This window comes from Schistocerca piceifrons, unplaced genomic scaffold (genome assembly GCF_021461385.2).
Source record: "Schistocerca piceifrons isolate TAMUIC-IGC-003096 unplaced genomic scaffold, iqSchPice1.1 HiC_scaffold_345, whole genome shotgun sequence".
NCBI classification, from domain to species: Eukaryota; Metazoa; Arthropoda; class Insecta; order Orthoptera; family Acrididae; genus Schistocerca; species Schistocerca piceifrons.
Genome location: NW_025728565.1, coordinates 72,082 through 78,081, shown reverse-complemented (window position 1 = coordinate 78,081; position 6,000 = coordinate 72,082). Strand labels below are relative to the sequence as shown.

The 6,000-nt window shown below is 55.3% G+C and overlaps 14 non-coding genes across 14 annotated transcripts; 11 read left to right on the top strand and 3 right to left on the bottom strand.

Moving 5' to 3' along the window:
• Positions 1 to 196: 196 nt before the first annotated feature.
• Positions 197 to 268, top strand: Trnae-uuc. The gene has a single exon. It is a non-coding gene; the product is annotated as a tRNA-Glu (tRNA).
• A 198-nt stretch (positions 269 to 466) lies between these two features.
• On the top strand, positions 467 to 540 carry Trnai-aau. Its single transcript has one exon. It is a non-coding gene; the product is annotated as a tRNA-Ile (tRNA).
• Positions 541 to 1,138: 598 nt separating this feature from the next.
• Trnag-ucc lies at positions 1,139 to 1,210 on the bottom strand. Its single transcript has one exon. It is a non-coding gene; the product is annotated as a tRNA-Gly (tRNA).
• A 325-nt stretch (positions 1,211 to 1,535) lies between these two features.
• Positions 1,536 to 1,606, top strand: Trnag-gcc. Its single transcript has one exon. It is a non-coding gene; the product is annotated as a tRNA-Gly (tRNA).
• A 380-nt stretch (positions 1,607 to 1,986) lies between these two features.
• Positions 1,987 to 2,059, top strand: Trnam-cau. The gene has a single exon. It is a non-coding gene; the product is annotated as a tRNA-Met (tRNA).
• A 305-nt stretch (positions 2,060 to 2,364) lies between these two features.
• Positions 2,365 to 2,436, top strand: Trnae-uuc. Its single transcript has one exon. It is a non-coding gene; the product is annotated as a tRNA-Glu (tRNA).
• A 198-nt stretch (positions 2,437 to 2,634) lies between these two features.
• On the top strand, positions 2,635 to 2,708 carry Trnai-aau. Its single transcript has one exon. It is a non-coding gene; the product is annotated as a tRNA-Ile (tRNA).
• A 598-nt stretch (positions 2,709 to 3,306) lies between these two features.
• Positions 3,307 to 3,378, bottom strand: Trnag-ucc. The gene has a single exon. It is a non-coding gene; the product is annotated as a tRNA-Gly (tRNA).
• A 325-nt stretch (positions 3,379 to 3,703) lies between these two features.
• Trnag-gcc lies at positions 3,704 to 3,774 on the top strand. The gene has a single exon. It is a non-coding gene; the product is annotated as a tRNA-Gly (tRNA).
• A 380-nt stretch (positions 3,775 to 4,154) lies between these two features.
• Positions 4,155 to 4,227, top strand: Trnam-cau. The gene has a single exon. It is a non-coding gene; the product is annotated as a tRNA-Met (tRNA).
• A 305-nt stretch (positions 4,228 to 4,532) lies between these two features.
• Positions 4,533 to 4,604, top strand: Trnae-uuc. The gene has a single exon. It is a non-coding gene; the product is annotated as a tRNA-Glu (tRNA).
• A 198-nt stretch (positions 4,605 to 4,802) lies between these two features.
• Positions 4,803 to 4,876, top strand: Trnai-aau. The gene has a single exon. It is a non-coding gene; the product is annotated as a tRNA-Ile (tRNA).
• Positions 4,877 to 5,474: 598 nt separating this feature from the next.
• Trnag-ucc lies at positions 5,475 to 5,546 on the bottom strand. Its single transcript has one exon. It is a non-coding gene; the product is annotated as a tRNA-Gly (tRNA).
• Positions 5,547 to 5,871: 325 nt separating this feature from the next.
• Trnag-gcc lies at positions 5,872 to 5,942 on the top strand. Its single transcript has one exon. It is a non-coding gene; the product is annotated as a tRNA-Gly (tRNA).
• Positions 5,943 to 6,000: the final 58 nt, after the last annotated feature.

Below are 6,000 nucleotides of genomic sequence, written 5' to 3'. Positions count from 1 at the left end.
ATTGCTACTTACAGCTTCCCTTTTCCTCTTCTCCCAGCAGAGCATGAAGCCAAAAGCATTGCTCTGCGGCGTTTGAGGTGCGCGCCTTGCCAGTCAGTCTGTGCAAAGATGCTCGCAAAGAGAGAAGGGCGCCGACGCGGCACTCGACACGAAATGCGACAAGCGACCGTACGAACGGTCGAACGAAACGGCCGCATCCGGTGTGGTCTAGTGGCTAGGATACCTGGCTTTCACCCAGGAGGCCCGGGTTCGATTCCCGGTACCGGAACGGAATTTTTTCCACACGAGTCGTGACAAGTTTGAGCTGTCCGAGCGGCCGTTTCCCGTCCTGCTCGCAATATAGCTACTGTTTCGTGACCGTCAGCAGAATATAGACTAGGGAAGCAGACGCACGACGACCATAGAAATGGTGTACGGCTTCATGCCACCAGTTTCCAGCGTAGGGCTGAGCAACTGCATCTGCTGGGGCCCGTTAGCTCAGTTGGTTAGAGCGTCGTGCTAATAACGCGAAGGTCGTGGGTTCGATCCCCCCACGGGCCACTACTCTTTTACTACTACGAAAAGGCAGCGCCGATTTCAGCTGGCGAGTGTGATGACCAAAAGATCATCACCCTGCGTGGAAGTTGACAGAGGATCCGAACCCGACTCGTCGGGAAGCGCTACATCATTCACTCGGCAATGGCCATAATATCTTGAATACACTGGTTCTCAACCGATAAAGAGAAAATGAAAGAAAATGTCCGATTGCCGATGCGCAACCACTTTGGCCCCTGTCAGTACTTGGGCGGGTGAGCGCATGGGAACACAGGGTACTATTGGCAGTTTTACTTCCTATTTTTGTTTCTCCTTAGTTTTCGGAGCTGCAGCCCGATTCGGTCAGGGAGACGCCACCGTGAAATGAAGGGGGCGTGCTGTGTGTCCATCGCCTAGCCTCACCTCTCTTTACCTCTCTCAGTCGTTTCTCGTGCTTGTCGTTTTGATATAGGCCGATTTGAGAGCGTCAGCTCTCGCGTCAGCCGAGCAAAGTCGAGACAAGTCGAGACACACTAAGGGCTGGTATGCAGCGAGTAGGAGGCCGGAAAAACAATAATTTAAGAGCGCGTGGCAAAAGTACTCATACGCGAAATTAAAAGCCTGCTGCGGTGGCCGGGAATCGAACCCGGATCAACTGCTTGGAAGGCAACTATGCTGACCATTACACCACCACCGCACAAGCGAGCGCCCCGCCTCCGCGCTGTGTCGGCTTCCCGCCTGTCGGCAGCGGCCGAAGGTGATCGTACCTGGCAGGCGCATTTCGAGGTAGGCTAGGGGAGCACATCCAGACGCATTCGGACAGCGTATCCGCGCACATTTCGCATCCTTTGGCAAGAGTCGGCGCCGGCGAGGACCGCGTTCTGGCGGCATTTTTAAGCAGTGCAGTGCAGGATTCAGCGTCTGCAGCATCTTCTCCACAGAATGCTACGGCGCTTGACGGCAGTCCCACTTTCCCTTGAGACATCTGCTCGGGAAGCAGCGTGAAGTTGCCGCTGGCCCCAGCATCGGTGGTTCAGTGGTAGAATGCTCGCCTGCCACGCGGGCGGCCCGGGTTCGATTCCCGGCCGATGCATCATTTTGCTTTTCCCGCGATAATGCTGCCGTGTGGCTTGCGCGCTTGAGATGCACGATCCGCAAGAATATATAGCTGGATTCCCTTGAGAAGAACCGAGAACGCAGCACTCGCCGGTCCCCACTAGGACGCTCGCATGATGTTCTGCAGACTAGCGTCGGCTTGGCCTCACAAGTTGCTGTGTCCAGGTGCCTCCGAGGCACTGAGCTTTAACGACAAGGAGTGCTGCCTATCGTTGCAACAGCTGCAGCAACACCGCAATCAACTGGGCCGGCAGTGCGCGTGTAGCAACAGAACACGTTACCCAGGAAGTACAGTGTCTCTACGTCTAATATTGGGTACGGTATTTACCCAGTTTCCAGGACCAGTGGTGCACCCGTGCCTCGGTAGCGCAGTAGGCAGCGCGTAAGTCTCATAATCTTAAGGTCGTGAGTTCGATCCTCACCCGGGGCATTTAATTTTCTGTGACTGATGGTGGCGCTGTTGCTAGGGCGCCAACGTAGTTCTTGTTTGTTATCCACAACTTTTCAACGCTTCAGCGGGAAAATGTTTACCTCCTGTTATTGCTACTTACAGCTTCCCTTTTCCTCTTCTCCCAGCAGAGCATGAAGCCAAAAGCATTGCTCTGCGGCGTTTGAGGTGCGCGCCTTGCCAGTCAGTCTGTGCAAAGATGCTCGCAAAGAGAGAAGGGCGCCGACGCGGCACTCGACACGAAATGCGACAAGCAACCGTACGAACGGTCGAACGAAACGGCCGCATCCGGTGTGGTCTAGTGGCTAGGATACCTGGCTTTCACCCAGGAGGCCCGGGTTCGATTCCCGGTACCGGAACGGAATTTTTTCCACACGAGTCGTGACAAGTTTGAGCTGTCCGAGCGGCCGTTTCCCGTCCTGCTCGCAATATAGCTACTGTTTCGTGACCGTCAGCAGAATATAGACTAGGGAAGCAGACGCACGACGACCATAGAAATGGTGTACGGCTTCATGCCACCAGTTTCCAGCGTAGGGCTGAGCAACTGCATCTGCTGGGGCCCGTTAGCTCAGTTGGTTAGAGCGTCGTGCTAATAACGCGAAGGTCGTGGGTTCGATCCCCCCACGGGCCACTGCTCTTTTACTACTACGAAAAGGCAGCGCCGATTTCAGCTGGCGAGTGTGATGACCAAAAGATCATCACCCTGCGTGGAAGTTGACAGAGGATCCGAACCCGACTCGTCGGGAAGCGCTACATCATTCACTCGGCAATGGCCATAATATCTTGAATACACTGGTTCTCAACCGATAAAGAGAAAATGAAAGAAAATGTCCGATTGCCGATGCGCAACCACTTTGGCCCCTGTCAGTACTTGGGCGGGTGAGCGCATGGGAACACAGGGTACTATTGGCAGTTTTACTTCCTATTTTTGTTTCTCCTTAGTTTTCGGAGCTGCAGCCCGATTCGGTCAGGGAGACGCCACCGTGAAATGAAGGGGGCGTGCTGTGTGTCCATCGCCTAGCCTCACCTCTCTTTACCTCTCTCAGTCGTTTCTCGTGCTTGTCGTTTTGATATAGGCCGATTTGAGAGCGTCAGCTCTCGCGTCAGCCGAGCAAAGTCGAGACAAGTCGAGACACACTAAGGGCTGGTATGCAGCGAGTAGGAGGCCGGAAAAACAATAATTTAAGAGCGCGTGGCAAAAGTACTCATACGCGAAATTAAAAGCCTGCTGCGGTGGCCGGGAATCGAACCCGGATCAACTGCTTGGAAGGCAACTATGCTGACCATTACACCACCACCGCACAAGCGAGCGCCCCGCCTCCGCGCTGTGTCGGCTTCCCGCCTGTCGGCAGCGGCCGAAGGTGATCGTACCTGGCAGGCGCATTTCGAGGTAGGCTAGGGGAGCACATCCAGACGCATTCGGACAGCGTATCCGCGCACATTTCGCATCCTTTGGCAAGAGTCGGCGCCGGCGAGGACCGCGTTCTGGCGGCATTTTTAAGCAGTGCAGTGCAGGATTCAGCGTCTGCAGCATCTTCTCCACAGAATGCTACGGCGCTTGACGGCAGTCCCACTTTCCCTTGAGACATCTGCTCGGGAAGCAGCGTGAAGTTGCCGCTGGCCCCAGCATCGGTGGTTCAGTGGTAGAATGCTCGCCTGCCACGCGGGCGGCCCGGGTTCGATTCCCGGCCGATGCATCATTTTGCTTTTCCCGCGATAATGCTGCCGTGTGGCTTGCGCGCTTGAGATGCACGATCCGCAAGAATATATAGCTGGATTCCCTTGAGAAGAACCGAGAACGCAGCACTCGCCGGTCCCCACTAGGACGCTCGCATGATGTTCTGCAGACTAGCGTCGGCTTGGCCTCACAAGTTGCTGTGTCCAGGTGCCTCCGAGGCACTGAGCTTTAACGACAAGGAGTGCTGCCTATCGTTGCAACAGCTGCAGCAACACCGCAATCAACTGGGCCGGCAGTGCGCGTGTAGCAACAGAACACGTTACCCAGGAAGTACAGTGTCTCTACGTCTAATATTGGGTACGGTATTTACCCAGTTTCCAGGACCAGTGGTGCACCCGTGCCTCGGTAGCGCAGTAGGCAGCGCGTAAGTCTCATAATCTTAAGGTCGTGAGTTCGATCCTCACCCGGGGCATTTAATTTTCTGTGACTGATGGTGGCGCTGTTGCTAGGGCGCCAACGTAGTTCTTGTTTGTTATCCACAACTTTTCAACGCTTCAGCGGGAAAATGTTTACCTCCTGTTATTGCTACTTACAGCTTCCCTTTTCCTCTTCTCCCAGCAGAGCATGAAGCCAAAAGCATTGCTCTGCGGCGTTTGAGGTGCGCGCCTTGCCAGTCAGTCTGTGCAAAGATGCTCGCAAAGAGAGAAGGGCGCCGACGCGGCACTCGACACGAAATGCGACAAGCGACCGTACGAACGGTCGAACGAAACGGCCGCATCCGGTGTGGTCTAGTGGCTAGGATACCTGGCTTTCACCCAGGAGGCCCGGGTTCGATTCCCGGTACCGGAACGGAATTTTTTCCACACGAGTCGTGACAAGTTTGAGCTGTCCGAGCGGCCGTTTCCCGTCCTGCTCGCAATATAGCTACTGTTTCGTGACCGTCAGCAGAATATAGACTAGGGAAGCAGACGCACGACGACCATAGAAATGGTGTACGGCTTCATGCCACCAGTTTCCAGCGTAGGGCTGAGCAACTGCATCTGCTGGGGCCCGTTAGCTCAGTTGGTTAGAGCGTCGTGCTAATAACGCGAAGGTCGTGGGTTCGATCCCCCCACGGGCCACTGCTCTTTTACTACTACGAAAAGGCAGCGCCGATTTCAGCTGGCGAGTGTGATGACCAAAAGATCATCACCCTGCGTGGAAGTTGACAGAGGATCCGAACCCGACTCGTCGGGAAGCGCTACATCATTCACTCGGCAATGGCCATAATATCTTGAATACACTGGTTCTCAACCGATAAAGAGAAAATGAAAGAAAATGTCCGATTGCCGATGCGCAACCACTTTGGCCCCTGTCAGTACTTGGGCGGGTGAGCGCATGGGAACACAGGGTACTATTGGCAGTTTTACTTCCTATTTTTGTTTCTCCTTAGTTTTCGGAGCTGCAGCCCGATTCGGTCAGGGAGACGCCACCGTGAAATGAAGGGGGCGTGCTGTGTGTCCATCGCCTAGCCTCACCTCTCTTTACCTCTCTCAGTCGTTTCTCGTGCTTGTCGTTTTGATATAGGCCGATTTGAGAGCGTCAGCTCTCGCGTCAGCCGAGCAAAGTCGAGACAAGTCGAGACACACTAAGGGCTGGTATGCAGCGAGTAGGAGGCCGGAAAAACAATAATTTAAGAGCGCGTGGCAAAAGTACTCATACGCGAAATTAAAAGCCTGCTGCGGTGGCCGGGAATCGAACCCGGATCAACTGCTTGGAAGGCAACTATGCTGACCATTACACCACCACCGCACAAGCGAGCGCCCCGCCTCCGCGCTGTGTCGGCTTCCCGCCTGTCGGCAGCGGCCGAAGGTGATCGTACCTGGCAGGCGCATTTCGAGGTAGGCTAGGGGAGCACATCCAGACGCATTCGGACAGCGTATCCGCGCACATTTCGCATCCTTTGGCAAGAGTCGGCGCCGGCGAGGACCGCGTTCTGGCGGCATTTTTAAGCAGTGCAGTGCAGGATTCAGCGTCTGCAGCATCTTCTCCACAGAATGCTACGGCGCTTGACGGCAGTCCCACTTTCCCTTGAGACATCTGCTCGGGAAGCAGCGTGAAGTTGCCGCTGGCCCCAGCATCGGTGGTTCAGTGGTAGAATGCTCGCCTGCCACGCGGGCGGCCCGGGTTCGATTCCCGGCCGATGCATCATTTTGCTTTTCCCGCGATAATGCTGCCGTGTGGCTTGCGCGCTTGAGATGCACGA